The sequence below is a fragment of the Felis catus genome, chromosome X (assembly GCF_018350175.1).
Source record: "Felis catus isolate Fca126 chromosome X, F.catus_Fca126_mat1.0, whole genome shotgun sequence".
Classification (NCBI taxonomy): domain Eukaryota; kingdom Metazoa; phylum Chordata; class Mammalia; order Carnivora; family Felidae; genus Felis; species Felis catus.
In genome coordinates this window covers 106,000,274-106,027,488 of record NC_058386.1, presented here as the reverse complement: position 1 = coordinate 106,027,488, position 27,215 = coordinate 106,000,274, and the positions used below count along the sequence as shown (strand labels likewise).

The window sequence follows — 27,215 nt, the reverse complement described above, 5'->3', positions numbered from 1 at the left end:
GGAAAGAAGAAAATGAATTATATGTCAGGCTGCTTCTGGTGTTTTTGTATGAAAAGTATTTGTTGATAAGCATCATGGTTTAGGAATTCCTGTGCCTTTAGACACAGTATCCTCTGAAAATTCTCAACATGTATCTTACTTGACATTTGTACAAGTCCATTGCTCCACTCAGCCAACCCTTTCTTAACCCTTTCCCTTCAAGGAAGTCTATCTCCATACAATTTGAGGTGACATATAGCCTGTCTGCCCCAAATATTACTCTTACCATCTTCCCAGTGAGCCTGAAATTTCCACCTTAATGTTTCATTTACTTGGTTAATTTTCCACTTATTACATACATCCATCCATCAAATCTATCAAAAAAAATTCTTATTGTCTGCTCTGTGCTAGGCACTCTGCTGGGTTCTGGGAATTCACTGTTGATTAAAGCAGACATAGTTACTGCCCTTGAGTGTACAGCCTACTGGGAGAGATAGACAATAAGTAAGTAAAGGAATGAGGCAATTCACTTCATATTGCTCTAAATGCTATGATGAATATGAACACAGCAAGGAACAATGATAGAAAATACCAGAAAGAGAACTACTTAGCATGCTCAGGGGTCAGTTCAGTTGAGAAATAAGATCTTCCTCTAGAGGGAACTCCATTTAAAATATAAATACATTGTGTAGCAGGCATAATGCACTAAACTCACTAGAATGGTTATATCAATGGAGGATAGAACTCTGAGGGTGTGGGTCTCAGAACAGGTAAGTTTCTTTTGGTGGCATATGGGTCAGGGAGAGAAATAGACTAACTGAACCCCTTGTGTGTGCTTAGCTTTGTACCAGGTGCTATTGTTTAAAAGGTGGTTCTCTTTTCATTCCAATTGCAACACTAAGAGGTGGTTAACAAATCAATTCTAGGGATAGGAAAACAGGTTCTGAGAGGTTAAGCAACTTGACCAAGGTCACAAGGTTAGTTGTTAACAGAGCCTAGTAATAGGAAGGCTGGGCGTTGTGGGGAAATTGGGTAAAATCTCAGGCTTAACAAAAGAGAAACAGAAGGAAAAAAAAAGGAAAAACAGGTATGGTGTCATCGACCAACAATGAATTAAAAGGCTTGGTCCTGTCTTTAAATTGCTTACAATTCACCCACAGAAAGATGATGAGCTCTTGAGAGAGGACAGGAAAATATAATAAGCAACATTGTTAGTCAAGTCCAAACTGTGTGTTATTCCTGAGGAAGATAAACAAGGGGCATAAATGGGAGAAGTCAAGATACTTGGAAAAGGCTATTGGGAGGAGGTTGTCAAAGCCAGCTAAATGGAGACTTCTTTTAAATATAGTGCTTGCTTCCCTTTGCTTAGATATAGTGGTTTTAGATTTCAAGCAAGTTAGGTACAAAACAATGATTACTGAACTGTCTGTAGAAGGTCAACAGACACATTAAAATCATTGAGTTATGAATCACTGAAGGCTATATGGGTCCAAACAACATCCCAGCTGTGGGTACTATTTCAGGTCAAAATACATAATACAAATTGTACCCAGCTCCACTTCCTGTCACTAAAATGTGACAGTGATTAAATGCAAAATGCAAATATTACAGTATGTAAGTACAAATTTAAAACAATAATGGCCTCTTGTCAGACAATATGGAAAGGCGAAGTTGCATGGAATTTGTTATTATACTTGCAAATGCAGCAATATTTACAATGGGTTGACACAGTGCTGCATAACCCAGTACAGGGCAAGGGAAGGATTATGGAAAGCAGGAATGGAAATCTGTGAGCACAGAAGAACACTGCCTTTAAGGAATCACAAAGGAAGGCATGAAAAGGGAGGAATAGTTTCAAGGGCAGTATTGCTTGAACATTTCTGAGTAGCCCCCATGTTTCCAATTTCTTTCATGAATCAAGATAAAGGCCAAATTATCAAGTCATTGAAGTTTGCTTCTGGACTAATATCCCCAACCTCAACTCTAATCTCTTAATTTTCTTGCACTTTTTTGAGCTCTTATTATTCTAATTGGGGCCAGAAACCAGGTCTCTGTGTTGTTCACCACTATATCTCTAGCATTTAACAGTGCCTGGCACATAGTGGGTGCTCAATAAATATTTGGTATTTGAATGAATAGTTGTCCTCATGGCTGTCTTGAAAGTTCTCATGGGTTTCCTACCCTACTGAGGAATGCCTCTAGGCTCTCTGCATGTCTCCTTGCCTAATGATTGTCACTAAAACCTCCTTATTTTATATTTTATTCCCTCAGGGACTCTCAAAAGAGGGATTTTAACCAATAAGATTAATAGTTTCCATCACTACATTAATCCAGTTCCAGCCAGAAAAAAGCAAACTAATCTAAGTGGTTGAAACAGAGGGGATTATATACAGAGAACTGGTTGCACAGATGATGGAGTACATATAAGGGCAGTCTTATCTCCCAGATTAAGAATATGTTGAAAGTGGCTTTTTAATACACAATTCTGTTATAAGCTCACATGATCTAAGGCTTGGACAGAATCTTAAACGTCATTCAACTCAAACTCATCAGATGGCTGTTGTGTCATAGTTGTCTCTATTGCCTACCTACTGCAATATCTCTTCTCCTTTTTCTCCTTAGGTATAGAATGCTAATTTTCAGATGGATACCTTTCATCCAGAATAAAAGATTCTATTTTCCTGCATGCCTTGCAGCTAGCCAAAGCCATGAGACTTTTAGGCAGTGATATGTAAGCAAAAGTTTAATGTGGGACTTTCAAGAAGGCTTCTAAAATGGAGTTGGCACATTTAAGGACGGGGGGGGTGTCCCTTTTTGTTTTTGTGAATTTCCTCCTTCAGGCCTACACTGAGGATATGATGGTGGAACTGCAAGAGACCATGATGAATCCATGAGGGTAAAAGACAAATGATAGGATGATACAATAGAAGGATGGGAATCTAGGTCTGTGATGATACCATGGAGTTAACCCTGCAGCTTTGGACTGTTTACCTCCAAACATCTTTCTCATGAGAAGGAAATACTCTTCTATATTATTCAAAACCATGTCTTATTTTCTGATTTTTTTTTTTTTTGCTTTCTTTATGTTATATACACCTGATACAACCTGAACTGATTAAGCTATATTGTTTAATTGCATCTGGAACAAATGGTCATTTAACTTTGACTTGAATACTTCCAGTGTGGAGAACTTACTAACCTTTGAAGTGGTCTGTCCATTTTGGGACAGCTATTACTATTAGGAACTTTTTTATTGAGCACAAATTTGTATTAATGTAGAGTCCACCTATCGGTTCTAGAACAGCTTTGGGGGTCACAACTTTCTTGTCCTTTTTTCATTTGTCAGATGTTTTAAGAAGTGCTCATGTTCCTTTGAGTTGGCTCATCTTCAGGACAAATATCTATAATTCTTTCAATTAGCCCTCACAAGACATGGTTTTTTTCATTTCAGGAAACTTAACCTATGGGGCGCCTAGGTGGCTCAGTCAGTTAAGCCTCTGACTTGGGCTAGGTCATGATCTCACGGTTCACAGGTTTGAGCCCTGTGTCGGGCTCTGTGCTGACAGCTCAGAGTATGGAGCCTGCTTTAGATTCTGCATCTCCCTCTCTCTCTGCCCCTCCCCTGTTCATGCTGTGTGTGTGTGTCTCTTTCTCAAAATAAATAAAAACATTAAAAATAAATAAATAAGTAAACAAACAAACAAACTTAACCTAGCTTTATGTATATGTTCACTCAACAAATGCTTGTGGAATAGAGCTCCAGGCTATAAGATTCAGTTGTGTTGACTACAGTCCTATTTATTTAATAGATTCAATTGAATTTAAAAAAAGGTACTTTTTACTTGCTCTGCACCAAATTAATAGCCTGCAGTTTACATAATGGACCTCCCTGTTCTTGGTGGGCTAAAATCTGGGTTAAAACAAACATGATCATTTAATCCTACACTATATTATAATCAGTGTGTGCAGCAAAAGACTTAAAGTTTTAATTCATTATTAACCACACTGTGCACAAACCAGCTTCTCCTTTTACGTAGTAAGAGGCAACATTCCAGAGTCATTAGCTGTTGCTTAATCTGATTAAACAAAGCTCCCTTCTTAAATGTTTTCTGTGGAAGTAGCCAATTCAGACTGTCAGGTTCTCATCTCCAGGACTGTTTAACAGTTATCAATCACTTCTAAAGGAAACATACTCTAGTAGTCTACTCAGAAATGATGTTCTATATGCATTTAAATAACTTTACAGATTTCAAAATGTTTGTCTAAGAGTTTTGTTTGTCCCCCTACCACCCCCAATAAAACAACACTGGCAAAAGTAATTGAGTCTTACCTGTCAAATTCAGTAAACTAATATTTTTTATTATTTCATCTGACATCTCTGTGGTATTCAACATTGTTGACTAATACATTTTCAAAATTCGCTCTTCTCTCAGTTGCTGACACCACACCCCTACCGATTCTTCTTCTTTGTGTCCATTCCTTAGTCTTCCTCTGATCACCCCTTAATTGTTGCTGTTCTCCGGAGCCCTGACCATAATCCTCTGTGTTCCTTACTTTATACCTGTTCCCTGGGCAATCCCATATGCTTCTGCAGTATCGGTGTAGACTGATGACTTTAATGTCTGTATCTCCAGTTCTGACCTTTCTATTTTGAGCTCCAAACCAATATTCAGCTGACAACAGGGGCAGCATTACCTTGGTGACTCAGAGGCACCATAAACCGTATATCCTCAAAACTCATCACCTTCCCCTCCAACTCAGATACTCAAGAAAAAATCTGAGAATAAGGCACTTTCTTACTTTTCTATAGTTATTCTTCCCAACAACCATGTCATGTAAGTATTATTATCCTTATCTATCATCTATCTATCATCTATCTATCCCCATTTAGATAGTGAAAACTGAGGCTCAGAGTAGTTAAGCAGTGTGCCCACAAGTTCCTCAGCTACTACATGGCAGATTCTAATGCATTTCAGTCTGATTCTGGAGCTGGAACTCTCAAACAACTATGTTAAATTCCCCTTATTAGCAGATTCTGTTATAGGATATTTTGTCTTCATATTGAAAATTAGAGAACAGGACCCTGAGGAAAGGAACACTTAAGAGAAATGGGTTATTGGTGTTCCTGGGTGAGCATCTGGCTCCTGATTTCAGCTCAAGTCATGATCTCATGGTTTGTAAGACTGAGCTCCACATCAGGCTCTATGCTGACAGTATGGAGCCTGCTTGGAATTTCTCTCTCTCTCTCTCTCTCTCTCTCTCTCTCTCTCTCTCTCCTCTACCCCTCCCCTGCTCATGTGTGCATGTGTGCACTCTCCCTCTCTCTCAAAATAAATAAACAATTAAAAAAAGAGAGAAAAGAGTTATTGAGGTGAGTAGTTAGGAGGAAAGGTAAGATCCCGGAGTATCCTGGTAGAAACAGAAGCTCAAGAAAGGTAGGTAGCAAATGGGAGTAGAGGGAAACAGTGAATAGAACCAGGGCAGCAGGGCAGGAAAGGCCTGAGGTCAAAATTATCTTCCTTAAGGTATTGTGGTGAGACAACTGACCTTACTGAGTTTCAGTCCTGCCTGGAGATCAATAGTTTCTGGGTAGGAAAGGAAAAACATTTTGGTAATCCCAAACTTGGATTCCCATATAACCTGTTCTGAATTCAAAGGCCTATTGATTGATATACACAACTAGTAAACATGATGAATAGTTGTTGGATATACTAAACGGTAATTAATTTGGAATAGAACCAAAGGTACACTTTTTGTAGCAAGTTCTGCCATAAAACTTATAAGCAAATTGAGAGAGTAAAATAATTATTCTCCAAATATTGTTTTCAACTCATTTTGGTTAAGCCTCTTTCTATTGCTGTCATTTTTATTCTTTCCTCTCCATATTTCTTTCACCATTTTTTCCTTCAGGATTTAAAGTGAGCATTCCTGTTAGGAATGGAACTCATATTCAGTACGTGAAAGGCATTGGGATAGCAAACTTCTTTAATCTCTCAATATTCTATGAGTACCTCTTGCTTGACTAAATTGCTGTATTCCAACAGTGTTGATTGTAAGACAAATCCTATTTACTATTACCTCACATTAGAACACTGGAGATGTGTTCCCATGAGCAACTCTTCCCCCTTGCCAAATGAAATGTGTTACAAATACTGAGTTATCTGTCAAGAAGAATTTCTTATTCCCATGATTATTTCAGGGGGGTATTGTTTGGGGTCTCTTTTCTGCCATAGGTCCATTGTTCATTTTATCCTTCTTTAGGAAAAAGATTTATCCTAAGCCTTATTTGAGCATACATCTTGACTCTTTCTATGGATCTAAATACCATCTAGGAAGTATAGGTATGATGCTATATCTCATCACTAAGTACTATGTTTTAACACAAGGTATTCATTCCAGCATGAAAATTCCTTATGTTACATTCACAGATACTTGAAAAAGTAAATGGCCTTTAAAAATTCAATTATCCATATTAGATTTCAGGTAAAATGAATTTATTTAGAACAAGATATCATTTTAGTTAAAGCTCAGGTTTCTATCACCCCCTTCTAACAACATTGTCAAAATGCTTTCGTGTGGCTTAGGGTTTCATGTATAAAAAGTTAGAAAAAAGCCAAATACTTAGTCCCCATTTGCTACTGATTTCTTTTTGAGATGACTGCGGCCATACGGGCTTCACGAATTGATAAAACATAGAACTGAGGATTTCTTTCTTGTGTTTCAGTTTCTGAATGTCATATTTGTTATCCTCAGACAAGCTACACAGCCTCTGGGTTGTTACATTGAAAACAATAATCTATCATTATCCTATTTCCTCATAGTATTGTTAAAAAACAAAATTAAACTGAGTAAATTTGAAGATCTAGTTGGCTTTATTAAATCGTTCCTGAATCAAGCAGCATCCCTTCTAGCAAGTAGAGAGATCCTCTAAGGAGTCTGTCCAAAAATAGCAGGTTTTTAAGGAAGGAGGGTAGGACAAGGACGTTATTAGAGAAAGAAAAGAAAGGATTTTCTGGCCAGATCACCTTTCCTTAGGGGGAAAGGCAGAGGGTTTTATCATGCATATTACATCATCCTCCTTTGGGGGGTGGGGATGGAGGGCCCTGGTGCAGATTACCACAGTAGTGCTGACCAGAAAATTTCTGACTAACCTGTTAAAACTACATTTCTGGGAGAGATTGAAACTGCAAAATAGATTAGGTGTTAAATCCTGGTTTGGCAATTTGGCATAGCATAAGTGCTCCATCTTGGGCCTGTGTGTGTGTGTGTGTGTGTGTGTGTGTGTGTGTTTTAACAGTCTTATGTGAAAATATGGATTAATGATCAGAAAATCTTTTGAGATTCATGGATGAATCTGGCTGCTAAAGCTGTCTCAGGCATTCAACTAGTTTATGATATAACCAGTTTATGCATTCTGAATGTTCATATCCTTTCTCTGAATTATTTTGTTCCTTTCTCATGTTTTTATAAAAATTTAAGACCTTCCTCATTGAATCATATCAGTATTCCCTATAGCCTAAGATTCTACCTTCAACTCTGGCAGGAAGAGAAATTTTGGTGGGAAGATAGATATGTTTGCTTTTCATGACATCAATCTTAAAAGTTTAGGAACACTCCCTAAAAATCCTAACTACTCCCCAATTCATTAAGGATCTGTCATACATAAATGTATGTATTAAATACTTAATATCGTTATTAAGTATTTTATATTTGGACCACTGTATTTTCCTACATGCTGATAAACAAGTAATCTGACTAATCTTTATACATTGAATTGCTTGATTTATTAACAGAATAAGTTGGGTGTTTTGGTATTTTATAGCTGCAGCCAAAGGCACACAAAATAAACAAACTGAATAGGGAAAACATTTGTGACAGTTAGGCCTGAGGGCACTGTCAAGCTCTCCTGGCATTCAAGATCCCTTTTCAGGGAAACCAAAGGGCATGACAGGACCAATTGTCAAATCAGGCTAGCATCAAATATCAGTAACCAAAGAAAAGTGTAGGGACTGATGGCAGACCTGGGTGAGGACCTAAGTACCAGGTGGTATTGTAATGCCCCCCAATTTCGAATCCGAGAGACCACCAAGGAGCAGATGCCGATGCAAATGCACGAGGGTTCATTTGCAAGCTCGAGCTTGGGCCCAAGTATAACTGACACAGCAGAGCAGGGACTTGGACCCCTAGGTTAAGAGGTGTAGCATTTTTATAGGGGCCAGTGGCCAATGAGATTGTAACACACACAGAAAGTTGCATAGTCATGTCAGTCCACACGCAGGTGGCCAATTGAATTACAATTTACCCTATAGTAACTGTTTGAACTAGCCTATCACTCTGGTCAGAATTGGCGCGCAAGTTTGGGGGACAAAAGGCTGGGTTTAAGAATTGGCGTGCAAGTTTGGCGGGCAAAAGGCGGGATTTACATTCTTTGGTGGTTAGGGGTTCCTTATTCTTATATGAGCTGGTTTCCAGTAAGGGTGTGCTCAGCGGCTTGACTAGGGTGGGGGAATGTCTTAAGCAATAAGTAGGTCATGTGGGGGTTATACATGAGATGGTGGGTGTAGCACAAAATGGAGTTAGTCTTGCTCTGCTTGTCCAGGGGTAGGGGGTTTTTGTTAAATTCCTTGGGTCCCACAGTATTAGACATATATGTGAGTTTAAATGACCTCTCTAACCTTACCACATGTAAACTGGACGGTCATTTAATTTCAAGATAAGAGTTAAGATAGTGTTGCAGGATTCTTTTACCTCAGTACCCGGTATTCTTTGTCTCTAAGCTTCGAAGAATGAAGAGGTGGGCACAGAATAAAAGGAGCAGCAGGCAAAAGTTTATTAGAATATAAGATTAGAAAGTAAGAATATTATGAAAGCTCTCTTTACAGAGAGGGGGCATTTGAGTGTCATCCTTGCATAGAGGCCATGCTAATCTTCTCTGTATCCCCCCAATTTTTAGTATATGTGCTGCTGAAGGGAGCACAGAGACGGGACGTTTGAAAATGAATGCCCACGACTGTAGGCAAGGGACTTTCTTTTATAAGGATTTGGTCTTGGGAGGCGTGGGCCCTTCCCTTCCCCCTCATTCCTTCTCACATTCTACCCTTATTGGCCTGATAACTCTATATGCTGGGTTGTCCATTCCTGATTGGCTGGATTCCATTGTGTGAGGAGTCAGACTATGGTCATACTGGCCCTCATATATCATACGTTTTATGGTTTACTTATTTTAGTTAGGTATTTTGATTGTTAAATTCCTGAGGGGAACCTGAGGGGGAGTAGGTAGTGTCCCTTACATTCTTAAGAGGAATCTTAAGACTGAAGGAGTTTACTCAAGCCAGACATTTCCAGAAGAAATGTCTTAAAATGTGTTTTTCCCCACCCAGGCACCTTTAAAAGCCTAAGCATCTCCCTTTTTTGCCTATTTTATCCCATCTTTCCCTATCATAATAGGAAACTCCCATGGTCTGGGCCATATGCTTCCAGATGATTTAGTTAGACAAAATCACTCATTTAAATTAGGTGAAGAGGGAAGGAGGGGATATTAATAGAAGTGTAAAATCCCAAACTAGCAAAGAAATGGAACTAGCTAATCATTATTAACCAGACTTCATATGGAGTATTAGATTTCTTTTGGAAACTGATGGGGAAATGGTGGGGTTCAGAGCGATTGGTAAAGAAAGAATTCTTGAGATGTCTTTGGTGCAAAAGATGGTTTTATTAAAGCATGGGGGCAGGACCTTTGGGCAGAAAGAGCTGCATTGGAGTTGTGAGGGTGACTGATTATATACTTTCAGTTTGGGAGAGGGTTAGGGATAGTGTCTCAAAGGAATTTTGGAAGCAAGGTTTCTAGGACCTTGAGGGGGCTAGCTATTAGGAAAAAGTCATTTATTACTATCTAGTAAAACCTTAGTCATAACACCCTTTAGATATATATCAGTGGGCCATATGCTTAGAGGATGATTGCTAACATATATCTTTGGGGGGGGGGGTGGTAGAAATAAAGGAAGTTTCCAAAGGAATGTTTTATGTTAAAGGAGGCTTACAGGATCCCGGAAGTTGGGATAATGTTAAACTAAGGTTGCCTTTTGCCCTTAGCAAAGTATTAACATTGAGGCAGTTGAATTCCTAGAAGGTCACACTGCTTAAGGACTGGTCAATGGACTGTAAATTGTAAGGAAATTTAATGTTTTTATTTTGCCTTTGTTCCCCACATCAGAAATCATCCTTTAAAGAGATATGATCAGGGTGCCTGGGTGACTCAGTTGGTTAAGTGTCCGACTTCAGCTCAGGTCATAATCTCACAGTTTGTGAGTTCAAGCCCTGCATCGGGCTCTGTGCTGACAGCTCAGAGCCTGGAGCCTGTTTCAGATTGTGTGTCTTCCTCTCTCTCTCTCAAAAATAAACATCAATATTTTTAAAAATAATTATAAATTTCAAAATAAATTAATAAATTATATGACTTCCTCAAATTCCATGTGGTTCTGGAAACCCACACATCCAGAGCCAAAGTGACTGTCATTAGCAATCTCTGCTAACCAAGGGCTGGCCTCTTCAGGTACTTCCTTGGAGTGTGTTTCAATATGACAGGGACTGCAAATTTTTTGGGCGTAAACTACAGTTCTCCAAAAGGGAACTGAGTAGACAAATTATGCAACGCGGGGCATGTAAGGGCCCATCCAGCCCTGATTGTGTGTGGGCACCTGGGTGGCTCAGTCGGTTGACCGTCCGACTTCGGCTCAGGCCATGATCTCATGGTTCATGAGTTTGAGCCCCGCTTTGGTCTCTGTGCTGACAGCTCAGAGCCTGAAGCCTGCTTCTGATTCTGTGTGTGTCTTTCTCTGCTCCTCCCCAGCTTGCACTCTCTCAGAAATAAATAAACGTTAATTTTTTTTTAAATAAAGAGATATGATCAGACTGGTGCCCTTTCAGAAGAGGATTACCAGGGGCTCATGGGTGGCTTAGTCGGTTAAGCTTCTGACTCTTGATTTTGGCTCAGGTCATGATCTCACCATTCCTGAGACTGAGCCCTCTTGTGGGACTCTGAGTTGACAGTGGGGAGCCTGCTTGAGATTCTCTCTCTCCCTCTCTTGTTGCCCTCTCCCCTCTACTTTCTCTTCCTCTCTCTCTTTCTCTCAAAATAAATAAATAAACTTAAAAAAAATAAAGAGGATTACCAGTGCGATGAAGGGATTCCAAGCCACGACATAGGGAACCCAGGATACTGAATTTGGAGTGAAATGCAAACTGGGCAGCCACTCTGGAAAACAGTGTAGAGGTTCCTCAAAAATTAAAAATAGAACTGCCTATGACACAGCAATAACACTGTTAGGAATGTACCCAAGGGATACAGGAGTGCTGATGCATAGGGGCACATGTACCCCAATGTTTATAGCAGCACTTTCAACAATAGCCAAATTGTGGCAAAAGCCTGAATGTCATCAGCTGAAGAATGGATAAAGAAGATGTGGTTTATATATACAATGGAATACTACTTAGCAAAGAGAAAGAATGAAATCATGCCATTTGCAGCAACGTGGATGGAACTGGAGGGTATTATGCTAAGTGAAATAAGTCAGGCAGAGAAAGGCAGGTACCATATGTTTTCACTCATATGTGGATATTGAGAAACTTAACAGGAAGACCATGGGGTCAGGGGGAAGGGGGAAAAAGTTACAGAGAGGGAGGGAGGCAAACCATAAGAGACTGTTAAGGACTGAGAACAAACTTAGGGTTGATGGGGGTTGGGGGACAGGGGAAAGTGGATGATGGGCATTGAGGAGGGCCCTTGTTGGGATGAGCACTGGGTGTTGTATGGAAGTCAATTTGACAATAAATTATAATTAAAAAAATACAACATACAGTAAAAAAAAAAGGAGTGAAGAAATGTTTAGGGAGGGCTCCTTCATTCCCAAGGCATTAAATTTGTTCTGTGTGGCTACTTATGACAAATCTAAGAGCAGATTTCAGTTCAATATCAACTGGAAGCTGTCCTAACGAGAAAGGGAAGCCTTGATAGTGTTTCCTATTTTTGTTGGTCTTCAAGTACATAGATGTAGGGCAGGAAGAGGACGAGAGGATTCCTGAAGTGTATGAATGTTAGGATCAAGTTAGTTGTTGGTAGAGTATTGGATCTGTATGACTAGTTAATAAAGATTCAAAAAAAAAAATTGAAAGTACCAATCAGTATAGATCTCCAACTTTTAATTTTTTTTAACCAAGTGAGGCCTTATGAGGTTTTTGGGATAACATATTTTAGCAATGGATAATACTTTTATTCTCTTCTTGAGTGAAACCCACTGGAAATTGGAGCCAGGCTGCCTGAGTCTGAATATAGACTGTGCCACTTACCAGCTGAATGACCTTAGGAAAATTCCTTTAAATTTTTGTGCCTTAGTTTTCTCATCTGTAAAATGGGATAATAACACCTACCTCAAGTGTAAAGCATGTGAACCGTGCCTTGTTCATAATAAGCGTTCCATAAGTGTTATCTATTGGCTCTTAATTGAGATATAGGTATAGGAGTCAGCTGGAAGATAAAGGATCACTGCTAGCACTGATAAAGCAGAAACAGAGATTGTAGCTTTAGATCTGCAGCCAAGTGGGTATGCTAATACGTTATCCCTGTTCAGCTTCCCCACCTGGTCATTGTCCCAGCTGAGCAACCATAGATCTTCTCTGTAGGAGTTAGTACTTTTCCTGTTTGGCACAGAATGTGAACATATATGAACAAGATGGCTCCAGAAAGTGAGAAACTCAGAAGGGGCCAAGTAGAAGATGCTCAGTTCCTTCTTTCAAACTTATTAAATCAAATAATTCACTTCTCCTCCCATGAGAGGAGTAAATGAGGGATAAAAGAGGAGTATTATTTGAGTGGAGCCCTCTCCCCATGGATATCTAAGACAAGAAATGAAGGTTCACCCTCTAATGAGGACGCTAAGGAAAAAAACAACTACCATTTCAAACACCATCATTTCATATCCCCAAAATAGAATAAAGCAAAGTTTTTTATAGCCTTCTACCACATTGCCCTTATTTTTCACAGACCTGCAAAATTTCATTAGGATTTGGCACTAGTCCCTGGACAAGCCTTTGGGAGCCACTAAACTAGATGACTTTTAAGATACTTCTAACCATGAGATGTTATAATTCTATGATAGAATTGCATTTGTACCTGGACTGCAGAAGAGAACCAAGGGACTAAACCTGGGTCGGGGACAGGCAGATCCTAAAAATGTGTTTGTGAAAGGGTTGGCAGAGCAGGGCATTTTTCTCCTTGGAATCCTTAATCATATTTCCGTACTGTCAATATGAAGAAGAATTTATCTAAAAGGCCAGAGGCTTATTGTGAGAAGATCTTGATGTTGAACCTCTGTGCCCAAGTTTGGGCTTTGGGATTTTTCATTGCCAGCCTATGCACCATGATACTTGGAATAAAAGACAGATACATCAGTTTCAGCATCTCTCTCAGTAATAACATTTCAAATGTGTTTATTTCTTTGTCTTAATATTTTATTACCGGCTTGTTTTTCTCCTCATCCCACATGTGGTCCCACTCCCCCTACCCCTTGTGAATAGATGAAGCTATATTGCAGCAAATTGAAATAGAAAACCACATATCCAGGGTGATTTATCATTAATGTGAAATTCTATCCTAACCTGAAAGTCGAGGAGCAAGAATCCCAAGTTATTTCAAAATTCACATTACAAGACAGACAATCAGATGCCCCTAAACCACAACATCTTATACTCTATTAATCGTACACTGACAGAGCCCTTTGGTTGCATTTGTATTTCCAAATAAATACAAACATATGTCACCATTTTTTATTGATTTTGGACTTTACTAGGAAGGAAATGCTGTTAAATTATAATAAATGGTGTCAACTAAAACAAATAACATAAAACCCATTAAGAAGGCATTTATTGCAGAACTTGGTTTGATTTGTTGGCGTCAGTTGAAATCATGTCAAAATAATGTCTTTGGAAACCAAATAAAAATTTGTTTGCAAATTTGTCTGCAGCAAGCATTTCTACAGCATAAAAATCCTTAAGAATCAATATGGTTTTATTCAGTATGCAAATACACCAAAAAGCGTTACAGCAAAAATTCCATTGCTGAATTATACAATAGTGTTAGTGAATTAATAAATAATAATAAATGATAAATAATATAGTGACTGAATGAGATAATACATTTATGAAGAAGTAGAGGGAGAAAAGATTAAGGGGATAGGCTTGAGAGAAGATCAATTTTCAGATAAGCTAAACTAACATTTTATATTCAGAAAAATTAATGGAGTTTGGTTCTGTAACTCACGAAGTCCAGTTAAACTAAATTTCACTGCAGCCTTTAAATAGGGAAAGGAGATGCAAAATGCCTACTTCTGAAGTGATAACCATTTGAGTTCTAATATTAGTCAGCCTGCATCTGTAATTTGCATAACTGTGTTTGCCTTCCAGGTAATTGGGAATTTAATTGCTATCAGAATAAAATTTGAGTCTTACTTCCAGATGATGTCAGTGCAATGTATCCTAGTGTGCAGTTTTGAGAGTCACTGTAATTAGGCAAATGAGAGGGCTGCAGTTGGAGTTGGGATTCAATATAAAATCAAAAAGAGTTTATTTTCAGTATACCCTAGGTCCTTTTCTGCAACAAACCTCTTTGTCCTTTCACTGCCTTCCAGGATGCAGTTAACAAAAAAATGCCTCACCTGTAGAGCTGAAGCTGAGTCTACCTTTGTTTGGCCCTCTCTTCTCCTCCCCCTGACACAGAGCCATCTTACTTTCCACCCTACTTCTAATCTCATTCCTGGTATGTTTAAAGAAGCTAATTTGATACACGAGTCAATGTCTTTATTCGTTATTTCTCCCAGGTAGTTTATTTTTATTTTTGCAAAGTAATACAATAATAATAATAAGACCAAAATAAGCTGAATCTTCATCACCAACTACTATCACCATAGTTTCATAAATGAAAGGGCACTTTAATAGCCTTCCCCACTGCAATGAAAGTAGGAAGGATATAATTGCAGAATAAAGGACAATCCTTTTAATTGAACACGTTTAGCTTTATGACAAACTCTCATTACATTGACCTTATTTTTCTAATTTTGTGAAGAAAATCAGTGAGACTTCATCACAGACTAACACTATTTTGCAAACTGGTGTTTGAAAATTTTTTTTTTAACTTGGTAGCATTGCTGTGGTGTTCAGTAAAGAGGGCTGTGTTTCTTGTTACTGATTTTCTGTGATGGAGTGAAGTATGGTTATGAAATAGAGCAGAAAAGGCTGTGGGGCTCATCTTAGGTGTTGGAGAGTAACCAGAGGCTGTGGGGGTAAAGTAGAAAGAAAGCATGGGGCATAGGAAAGACAAGTAAGACCTGATCAGTGGGGAAGGGTAGCACAGGCGTCATAGGGATTTTACAAACCTGGCTGTTCGAGGAAGAATGCCTACAGGTTCTTTTCCTGGTTCTCCCAACCTGTCCAATGTGAACGGTTGGAGTTACAGGGTTTTGGATGGTGGGGTTGGCCTTTTGCTGTCCACATCACACTGTGCAGCCAGCTTCCTTTTCTCAATGATCGGATACTGCAATCCCTCTTCCTCTATAAGGCACCATTGATATTACCAGATTCCAGGCTGGCAAGACAGCATTTCAAAATTGATTTGAATTTTTCAAAGTGTTTTGTAAGCAAAGTCTTTTAGAATCAGGGAGAGCGAAGTTGCTAAATTATGTATATGTTATATGCACATCGTATATTTTTATGTGTATCCAACTTCCAATACCGGTTTCTTTTTTTCTTCCTTTGCTAAAAAAGGACCAAAAGAACTAAATCAAAGCTTGGACTAAGTGCTGTCAGGGTTCTGGCTTTGGGGGTTGTTAGAAGCTTTGTGAGGAAAAATCCAACAGAACAATGCCCTGTTGTTAGCTGTAAGTGAAACCCAGAGACCATCAGAGGGAGTACTTTAGCTGCTGTGAAAGGGCTCAGAGGGAGACAGGTAGTAAATGTACAACAAACAATCCAGTGTCAGAAATGATCACTATTGCAAAATGAGACTGAAAACCTATTTTTTTTTTTTGCAATTTCTACTGAGGAAGTCCTAACTCCAGCCATGGCCAATATTTGCTAGATGATTCTTTGAATCTGGCTAATGTGGAATTTTGCAAGGACAAAGAGGATTTGCTCACTAACCAGTAAGAGAGGTACTGGTCATGCATGCTTAAATGTTCTGGTCTTTAATAATACCAATTTAATGAAGATGATGTTATGCATTTTTAATTGTTCACCTATGATTTGACATTAGCCATGCCTTTCTGACAAATATGAAGATTTGTTGGCCAGCACTGATGTTATCTGAAACTTAGGTCTTTATATTGTCAGTTCCTCCCCACATTTCCTTTGCCTTTGCCTTCCCTTGTGCCTTGGTACTCTTTTGATGGGCCCTGCTTGCAGCCCAGACAACACCCTACCCTATTCCTAAATCAGTTTTTTAAATGACAGAAAATATTCCAGCAATCTGGGACCTCTTTAATGGAGCTTGAAACACTGAGCCAGGAATGAGCTTTATGCATTCATTCTGCCCCTGAATTGCAGTGTTCCCCACTGCTCTTTCTAGGTGACTTTTGCTTTAATCTCTCATTTTATCCAGTTTATCCAGTAGTTCTGCCTTGTTACCTTCCAGGACTGTGTCCCCACCCTACATCTTGCTAACTTCCTGTCAATCTTCTTTCCCTAGGCTCTGCTCCAGCCCACTCCTTGATACTTTATCAACTGGCAAGATATGGACAAGTCATGATGATGACAGACACTATGCTTGTCTTCTGGGTTGGAAACTTTCTAGAATTTCTTGTTGCAGGATTGGATCTCCTCCTTCTGACCATTGTTTGAATCTGTAGACACTGCTCTGGAAATCTCGACTGTCCTGGCTGAGGCCAGCCTCTGCATTCTGGTCAGTTTTCCTCAGCACCTATCCTAGTTAATGGGTCTTTGCTTCATCCAGCCTCCTTTTCCATCACAGTCTGTGGCTGAATCCATCTATGATTTGTCTTTGTAGGTGATGTGATGGATACTACAAAAAGCTGTATCCCTGAAATGTCTATCTCTGATATCTGCAATTTATTATTATCAGATTCAGCTCTTTGAGATAGGGGATTGTGTCTATAGCAGGCATCTATAAAAATGGATATATTCCAGGTATCTTTGTAAGGGTAGATTAGGCTAGTTTGTAGTAATGAGTAAACCCAAATAAATATATAATATATCAACACAATAGTTTACTTCTTGCTCATATAGCAGTTTGTGTGAGTTCAGGTCAGCAAATGTTCTTCTCCCCACAGTCATTTAAAGATCTGGATTTTCCCCCATCTTGTGGCCCCTCAATTCCCTAAGGCCTCATTGGCATCTACACCCAGCTGGTGGAAGAGAAGTGTAAGCCTGGAGAGTCAACGCTTTTCTTAAGAGCTTTGGCATGGAGGTGGTGCCTAGACATTATTCTCACATGTCATTGGTCAGAATTCAATCACATGGCCACAACTAATTGTAAGGGAGGTTGGGAATGTTGTCTAGCCATGTTACCAGGGGAAAAAATGAAAGAATAGATTTTGAAGGACAGCTGTCTCTGCCATACCAAATAAGGATAACACACTGATACATTTTTAGCCTCTGATACTTTGACACAGTTTTGTTCATTAAATTGCTAATACTTTAGGAAGCAGATTACAAAAGAATAGGATATAGGCTAGATTAGGGGAGTGAAATAGGAGGAATCAGGGGAATATATTGCCAATATATGGGTCAGTGATGGGAAAGGTCAGGCCTCTTTCTTTCTTTTTCTCTTTCTTTTTTAATTAAGTTCTATGCCTAATGTGGGGCTCAAACTCATGACCCCAAGATCAAGAGTCACATGCTCCACTGACTGAGCCACAAAGGTCAGGTTTCTTTGAGGTGACAAATTTTGGGGGACAGGACTCTCAGAAAGCCAGGGCTCAAGATGAGGGTACTGGGAAGAGGAGAAACAAAGGGATGGAAACAAATTAAAGATAAAAATGATGTCTTAGTTTTGTTTCAGGTTAGACTTGATTCTAATATCTATTCAAAATGCTTGCCAAGTCAGGGTCTTCAAAATGTGAATAATCTAATCTTGTGCCTATTTCTGCCAGTAATCTGTCTTTTTCAAGGAGTGGGAACAAAATCCTTCCAAAGCCCTGGTTCTCAGTATGCTCCAGCAGGTTCCTGCTTCTTGTAAGATTTTTCAACTTAGTACCACACCAGAAGAATTAAAAGCCCATCAATTTCATCATTCTTGATCTTTGCTCAGGTCACAGTGAAGCAAAAACTTTCTCTTAACTATCCAGTTGGTGTCAGGCTGCCTACTGGGAGCCTAATTATGTATGAGGCAAATCTTTTCATATAGGTATTGGGTTCTGTTTCCTGTTTGGCCACTTTATACAAACCTGACTGACCTCTAGTTCATTTTCATCCTCCCCTCCTCCATAACCCTACAGACTGTGAGAGATTGACCCACGCTGGTGACTTACCCACACATCCTTAACCACCTGGGCTGGAGCATGAGTTGATTCAGCAGGAAACAGGGAGGTGAATGGGAGGGTGGAGGTTGTCAAGCAGTGAGCCTCAGCTTTTGTCTGCAGAGTTGTTAATGGAGCTGAATCTGATTTGTATTTAGCTGAAAGCACTTTGCAAAGGCAGACAGGAGGCAAAGGTCTGGAGATACAAAGGCATAGAAACCATAGCTTTTGCTTTTTAGCTTGTGTCCTGTATATTTTCACTGGATGGCAAAAGAATAATTGAAGGTAGAGAGTCGTGGGCAGTCAATCCATCCTGGATGAATAGATTTCTAAGGGTGTTAGTGCCCTGTTATCGGTAGATGGTTATCCATGTAATGTGATGTGAGGAGTGCTCCAAAATATCCTTTTCTTGCAGTGCCTTACATCCTATTATTAAAGATTACCTTTTAAGAACTTTCTTAAGCAGGGGTGCCTGGGTGGCTCAGTCGAAGTGTCTGACTTTGGTTCAGGTCATGATCTCATGGTTTGTGAGTTAGAACCCTGCATCAGGCTTGTCAGGTTTTGTGCTGACAGCTGATAGCTCTTAGCCTGGAGCCTGCAGCCTGTAGCTTGCTGCGGATTCTGTATCTCCCTCTCTCTCTGCCCTTTCCCCACTTGAGCTCTGTGTCTCTCTCTTTCTCAAAAATAAATAAAACATTACATATTATTACATAAGAAACTACATATATAAAAATAAACTATATATATAATAAACTACATTTATTAAAATTGCTTTAGAAAGTATATATATATACTTTATATATAAAGTATATCTATAAATTGCTTTAGTATATCTAAAATTGCTTTAGAAAGTCTATATATATATAGACTTTCTAAAGCAATTTTAATAAATATAGTTTTATATATATACTTTCTAAAGCAATTTTAATAAATGTAGTTTATTTAATAAATACTTGTGTTGCATTTACTATATGCTAGGCCCTATTTAAGGGCCTTATAGATATTAACATACTTATTCCTTTTTATTTCAGAGTCTTCTCTTAACCCTTATACTATTCTGTCTCTCAGAGCATAGGATATTACATTTATTTTGGAGATGTGCAACCCATTCTAGCAGATATTTTTTACCTAATCATAATATCATCCCTTCTACCTAGTAGAGAACAGGGCTCTGAATGCTTTGAAAGGAAGGGGCATAAATGGGTCTAATGAAACTGTTGTGGGGATGAGGGTATCAGGATAAGGGTCTTGTTAAAGGGCTAGATCCCCCAGTATCTGTGCTCCCTAAACATGCAACATTCAAGAAATACTGCTCTCACTTCTTTCTCCTAGTTTGTATTAATTTGATTCCAGTGATTAACATTTTCAGTCTCACCTCTTGTCTTTATTTTAATTTATTTTGATTTGTTTAGTATACTCAGAGGTGGTACAGGCTGATAAACAGATGGACTCCCATTCACCCAGGGAACAAAGAATGTTTGGGGCTGACTAGGAATCCATGGGTGGCCATCTTAGAACTGGTTTCCAATTCTATATTCAGAGTGGGTGCACCTTGCTTTCCCAGGACAGCTCTGTGGAAGCAGACACAGCAGGATTTCTTCCTCTTGCCTGGCTTCCCTGTGGATGATTTTGTACTAGATGCTGCTCGCTGATCATTCAGAGCTCCCATTTTCCTCATCATGCTTCCTCCACACACTGTATTTTATAGGTGACTGACTGCTTCCTCTATTGGTACCATGTGGCAAAGAGCCACTCTGTCCAGAAATGTTTTCACCTGGGATCACATAGCCCATTGCTTTTAGTCTCTAAAATCCCTGTTTGTGGCTCTTCGAAACCACAATTTCTTGTATTGGACTTCTATGTCTCACTAAATATTCCAAAGAAGTATCCGATAGAAAAGGGGGTGGTGATGATTTTGGCATTACCCCACCAGTCCTTGTCACTGGAACATTTTCCCAAGCTAGATACTACAATTAAGTCCAGCAGTCACGAGAAATCCAAACACCTACTATGCATAGGGTGCTAAATAAGCTACTATATGCTTTAGGCGCTCTGAACTGACTTCGCTATGCCATTACACTCTCAGCTCTTACAGAGAAAAAAGCTAACTTGATTGACAAACAGACTTTTCATTCCCTGTGTATAATAAGCAGGGATTCAGCTCCTACACTTCGGCACCAAGCTCGTTGTCCTCATAATTAATGCTAAAAAGAACAGATTTGGAAAGAACACGGGAACAAGAGGCTAAGTCTCCAGAGGGAGCCTTAGAAGTGGACTCGGTGCATTTCCCCCTACACCATTAATCCCCAATGGTCACATGGGGGGAATACAAATGCCCTCCTCAGGCCCTCCAGTTCAATTTCACCATAAGATAATTGACCTATCGCCACTGTAAGGAGCAAAGCCTTGAACAAAGCAGCTGCCAAAAGGACTTTGTCAAGCTGGAAATGAATTATTAATACGGCTCTGAAAGGGAACAGCATCAGAAACCAGGCTCTTTATTATTTACATTAATGAGCTGGAAGACAATGCAGTGAACAAAATCCCAAGTTTGGAGAATGCTACATTTTGAAGTACAACAATGACGGAAGAAACAACAAAATCCAAAAAATGTAAATCCAGACTAATATATCTCTGCACAGAAAGCCCAAAGGGGAAATATATTCAGAGCCGGAAAGGGCTAAAGCAGGGTGTCAAGTCATTACTGAAATTCCCTACTGTCAGTTTGTTTGAGAATGAAGCTCAGATTTAGAAAGAAAAAGTGCCCAGATTGCCTGCTAGACAGACACAATACAATGCACCTATCAAAGGAGGCAGCATTATCTCTATTAGAGATGTGTGCCCAGTACAATAAGCCATTTGTCTCTTATCTGGGTTGAATGATAAATTATTCCAATACAATATCATATTCTGCTCCTCAGATAGATTCCCAGTCTTCACAGCTTCATTGGCAGAGGCATGAATGTATGTGCAGGTTTTCTGTGTACATCCCCTAATGTTAGCTGCTTTCCTTCTGCTGCAGATAGAGCCCTCTTTCCTATTGATAACTTCCCATCCTTGATCACAAATGGTCTTTTGTTTAACCCCCTCTTTCTTCACTCTAGCCATGTATTCTAAATATTTCTGTAAGCCCCAGTCTGGCAATACCAGATTGAGTCCTTGCCTTCACAAGATGCATAACGATTTTCTGAGATGAGAGACAAGGTAATGTTTTGCCCCATTGAATTAGGTCCTCCCCCAAACTGGTGTTTTTATTTTGTTTGAACTGTACTTTGTCCTATACTATATCTCATAGTTTCTGGACATTTGGTCACTTGTCTTCATGTTTGTACCTTTTACCAAGCTTCTAGTTTCTGTCTTATTCTGTCTTTAAGGGTCTGTGACCTCTTGGTTATTGGTTGTATATTAGGCTTCTGGCCCACTACTTACCCTCACCTTCCCTGTTCCCTTTTGTTATGACTCTACCTTGTTCAGTCTGCTTGGCCCAGACCCATTGCCTGCTCTGGTTTCTAGAACTTGCATAATCTTTACTAAAATTCTGTACTTTCCTGGCCTGCCTTCTCTCCTAGGTAATACTTGGACTTGATATAATGGATACTTTGGAGTGATGCCACTATGGATATTTTTCTTGTACAACTCTGTACTATTTTTTTTTTCCGATAAGGCTTTGGGTCAATTTGAGGAGAAGGATTGCTGAAGGGTGCATGTGTGTGTGTGTGTGTGTGTGCATGCATGCGTGTGTGTGTATATGTGCGCACTTTCACACACACTTAGGGAACCACTTGGAAATTACTTTGATCACTCATGTTAAATATCTATTGCAGCAAGGCAGGAATTTGAAAATGATCTTAAACAGTGTCAATAAAATTGCTTCACAGTGATAGACCTGAGCTAACCTTAAATCTTGAGTCAGGAAGGCCTTTGGCAAAATTTGAGAAAGAGCTTTGATCTGATTTACCTCCTCTTATTAGTAGATCATAATATAGCACATATGCATATATTTTTTGAAGTAGCAAAAATTATGACTGATCATAAATGATCTTTGGCATTTTACAGTTTAAAAGTTGTTTTAAAATACACTATTGTTTAACTGTATGAAATTGTCAATATTTGAACATCTGGATCTACAAAAATGAAACAGCAATTTCATACAACTCACCCTCATAGTTTACAGATGAGGCAGTTGAAGTTTAGTGAGATTAAGTGGCTTCTCCAAGGTCACTCATTTACACACTAAGTAGCATAGTTGGGATTCAAATTTCCCTGTCTCACTTTCATTTTCTCCATTGCTCTTTTGTTTTAAGTTCAAGATTCCCTTAAAAAGCCCTGGATGCAAGTTCCAGAGCTCAAGTATTAGTTTTTTTTTAATTAAAAAAAAAGTTTTTGGGGGGCGCCTGGGTGGCTCAGTTGATTAAGCGTCTGACTTTGGCTCAGGTCATGATCTCATAGTTCATGGGTTTGAGCCCCGCGTCGGGCTCTGTGCTGACAGCTCAGAGCCTGGAGCCTGCTTCAGATTCTGTATCTCCCTCTCTCTGCCCTTCCCTGTTTGCACTCTGTTTTTCTCTCTGAAAAATAAGTAAATATTAAAAAAAATTAAAAAAATTTTGATGTTTTTATTTATTTTTGAGAGAGAGAGAGGGAGAGAATGAGCAGGGAGGGGCAGAGAGAGAGGCAGACACAGAATCGGAAGCAGGCTCCAGGCTTCCAGCTGTCAGCACATAGCCTGACATGTAGCTGGAACCCAGGAACCATGAGATTATGACTTTAGCCAAAGTCTGACACTTAACCGACTGAGCCACCCAGGTGCCCCAAGTATTAGTTTTTTTAAAAATCTTCAGTGGCCCACTGGAATTAATGATTTTGACATACCCCCAACATTTAAGAACAGTCAAAAATCTTAAACTGACAAAGAAAAAGAGTAATAAATCCTCATGCAAATAGTAATGCCCCACTTATGTGTCCTCTGCTTTGGAATATGACAGCATCTGGATATCTGTCTTACTCTTGTTTCTTCCATACCCCTTCCTTTTTTTTTTTTTTAATTTGCTCTGTATTTTTTTGTCATCATCTTCTCTTATTATTCTCCATCTCGTCCACCTCAATCTTTTGTCTTGAGTTTAAGCTCTTGAGCTTACTTTTCTCTTTAGGTGTCTTTTTCTTGGCCAAGATCTGATTGTACTACTGACCCCAATTCAATTAATTTCACCAAATAATGTAGAACAGGGAAACTGGAGTCTGGAATAAGACATCCCAGCAGGAACCACTGCCACTTGCTCTCTAAGAGCTTCCTGTTTTCTAACAGGAAGAGTTTATGGAAGCGGCTGGCAGGTGTCCTGCCCTGCAATGCTTCTCATACTGTCACAATGGGACATCCTTCAGACCTGAACAGTCTCCTCTCTCTGCTGGGCCACAATACTATTGTGAAGTGGTGCTTCACTTAATTAAGTCAAACTGGCGAGCACTGTGCATATTAATGAGCACCCTAATGAGCATTAATTTTTGATGTTCTTCGTTAACAAACATTATAAACTATGACAAATTTTGGTTTGACTTTGTGCCAAAATGAGGATGAGTAGTTGTTTAAAGCTGTAAATCCAAAAGCTTCCCCTGGGACATGGAGGGCTGCTCATTAATACTTCTGGAGCTGCCAATGTCAAATAAGACAAATAAACGGCCCAATATGGTTCCTATTGTCCCTTCCCCCACCTGCCTTTATCATACCTTTCTTTTCTAAGCAGATGCTCCCCTTAAAGCACACACAGTCTTACTCAAAACCACTTTTCACTTTACACTGCTGGAAAAAATGTTCACATCTTGGGAGTTACTAGACCCAGTAATTGCCTGAAAATTTCAGATAATGAAACTTCCAGCTTCAAAACACAAATACTTGGCAGGGATAAAAGATGGATAGAAAGATGTTTCTTTTAATTGAGAATTGGAAGCTTCATTAGAATTTTTTTTAAAGAAGTCACGTTTTGTTCTACTGCTGGTTGTTAACTAAGAAAAGTGCAAACTGTGGTATGTTTAAGGCACACATCAAACCCAGAAGGAAGAATAGGGATGATAGGAGAGGAATAAAAAGGTCTTTTGGCTCCAAAGCTTCTTCTCTGAGGGCCTGCCAAGGTGCCCAAATTCCTGTCAATAGGTTTCCTCTTTAGGGTTTTCTGTTTAAATGGAGCTAGTGCTTTATTTTACCTGGGAGGGGTAACCCATTAGTTACCTGGTAACAGGATGTGATTATTTCATGACATTCATTGCCACCCCTCAGGCTGTGCAACTAAGGGCCTGAAATATAGATTAATATGTGTTTTTAGAAGAATAAGGCTGAGATTTATTCCCAGCCTGATGAGGTCCCCTGGGTAGCCATAGTGAAGTTATGGGGCAGGAGATTATTAGGTATCTGGGTGTGGATGGGCACTGAATACTAACTTTTTCCTGATTTCTAAATTTCCTGAATCTGCTATAGATCTTTCCATGCTAGATCTCCCAAAATGAGGACATAAGGGCTAGATCTAGAGTGATTTGTGTAAAGAGCTTAGCACAGTTGCTGATAGTAAACCCTCAAAAAATAGCGACTGTTATCCTTTTGTAAAATGGTCTTTATAGTCTGATGTGTGGAGTATGCAAATCCTCAGGGCCATCTCTTTCCCTCTTTCTCTCTCCCCTTCCTTTATCCCCTCCCACTTTCCCACCCTCCTTCCCTCTATCTCCACCTCTGTGTTATTTGTTTTTTTTTTATTATCTTTGTTGTGGGTTATCTATGGAATATTTATCTTTCTCAGATAGTTTTCCTTCATTAGCCACTGCCTTCTCATGTCTATCTTCCCTGGCTCCCTCCTCATTGTGCTCTTGTGGATGATTTCAACACTGTTCAGGGAAATCCTAATGAGTTCACAGCACATCTGCCTTCCTGATCATAGAAGGGATTTTAAATCCAAAATTAAATAGCTTTTGGATTAACTGTGACATTATTTCCCCTTTTCACTGCTGCCCATAATAAAAGTTGTTCTCTCAATATGTTACCTTCTTACCTGCCAGTGATGTGGAACGAATAAATGAGATAATAATTTGGTATAGACGAAAGGGGTAGGGAGAAGGGGAGTGGATTTTGCAGGGATTCTCTCTATTGCTATAAAACCCAGGAGTAAATTTTGGCTGTGCTTGTAGGCATGCAGCCACACTGAATGTGACAAGCAGACTCAGTCAATTGACACCTACTTTTTATGTGTCCAGTTCTATGCAAGGTGCCCCGGAGCTGCTAAGACTTATGAGATACTATTCTTGGCCTCAAGTTGCTTAAAATCTATCTTAGAAGTTGAGGTTATTTATTTCATAGTTAAATAATATTATAAATAATAGTTCATAAAACTATTAAATGAAAATGAAGTGGGAAAATTTTCATGGGGGAAATGGGACCTAAGCTAGGTCTTGAGGGTTGAGTTCAGATAGCAGACAGGGATGGAAGTCATCCCAGTTATACATATATCAGTGGTGGTAAGGAATAAAGAGGGATAACTGCTAATAGAAAGCTTGGTAGCAGGAATAAATGTGATCTGTACAGGAGATAATGAGATCAGGTTAACGGGAGCAGAAAGTGCCTCGTAGAGAGCAGTGGGAAATATGACTATAAAGCATAAATATGGCCAACTTCTAAAGGATTGAAAGGCCAGGATGAGGACTTTTTTGTAGCTGTATTGAGGAATAATTGACAAATACAATTATATACATTTAAAGTGTACAATGTGATGATTTAATATACATACACATTACAGAGTGATTGCCAAGAACAAAATAATTAACACATTCATCACCTCACATAGTTAACCCTTTGTGTGTGTGTGTGTGTGTGTGTGTGTGTGTGTGTGGTAAGAATGTGTAAGATCTACTCTCCTTAACTTTCAAGTATACAAGACCGTATAATTAAAAATAGTCACCATGCTCTATATTAAATCCTCAGAACATATCCTTCTTATAACTGAAAATTAGGCCCTTTGACCTATACCACTCCCATTTCCCCCTCCCTCCAGCCCCTGGAAACCACCATTCTATTTTGTTTCTATGAAGTGAGTAATTTTTTGTTTTTTAAATTTTTTAATGTTTATTTTTGAGAGAGAGCATGCAATCAGGGGAGGCACAGAGAGAGAGGGAGACACAGAATCTGAAGCAGGCTCCAGGCTCTGAGCTGTCAGCAAAGAGCCGGATGTGGGGCTTGAACTCATGGACCAGGAGATCATGACTTGAATGGAAGTCAGACACTTAACCGACTGGGCCATGCAGGCACCCTGAGGTTTTTTTTTTTTTTCAGATGCCATATATAAGTGATACCATACAGTGTTTGTCTTTCTTTGTTTGGCTTATTTCATTTAGCATTATACACTCCTAGTGCATCCATGTTGTTGCAAATAGCAGGTTTCTTTCTTTTTATGGCTGAAAAATATTCCTGTGTGTGTGTATCACATTGTCTTTATCCATTTATCTGATGAAAGACACTTAAGTTGCTTCCCTGTGTTAGTTATTGTGAATAATGTTGCAATAAAGCTGGGGTTGCAGATATCTCTTCAAGATATTGATTTCAATTCCTTTGGATATACACCCAGGAGCAGGGTTGCTGCATCATATGGTAGTTCTATTTTTAATTTTTTTGAGGAACTTTTTTTATACTGTTTTCCATAGGGGCTCTACAATTTTACATGTCGATCAACAGTGTACAAGGGT

The 27,215-nt window shown here is 39.2% G+C and overlaps 1 long non-coding RNA gene and 1 pseudogene across 2 annotated transcripts in view; one reads left to right on the top strand and one right to left on the bottom strand.

The window, feature by feature from the left end:
* Positions 1-19,053, top strand: part of LOC109496601 — a 116,372-nt gene extending 97,319 nt beyond the window's left edge. For both annotated transcript variants that reach the window (XR_006592835.1, XR_006592836.1), the window contains exons 4-6: positions 14,661-14,788; positions 16,074-16,178; positions 16,712-19,053. This is a non-coding gene — a long non-coding RNA (uncharacterized LOC109496601). The remainder of the gene's footprint in view (positions 1-14,660; positions 14,789-16,073; positions 16,179-16,711) is intronic.
* Positions 8,858-8,956, bottom strand: LOC111558830 (annotated as a pseudogene).
* Positions 19,054-27,215: the final 8,162 nt, after the last annotated feature.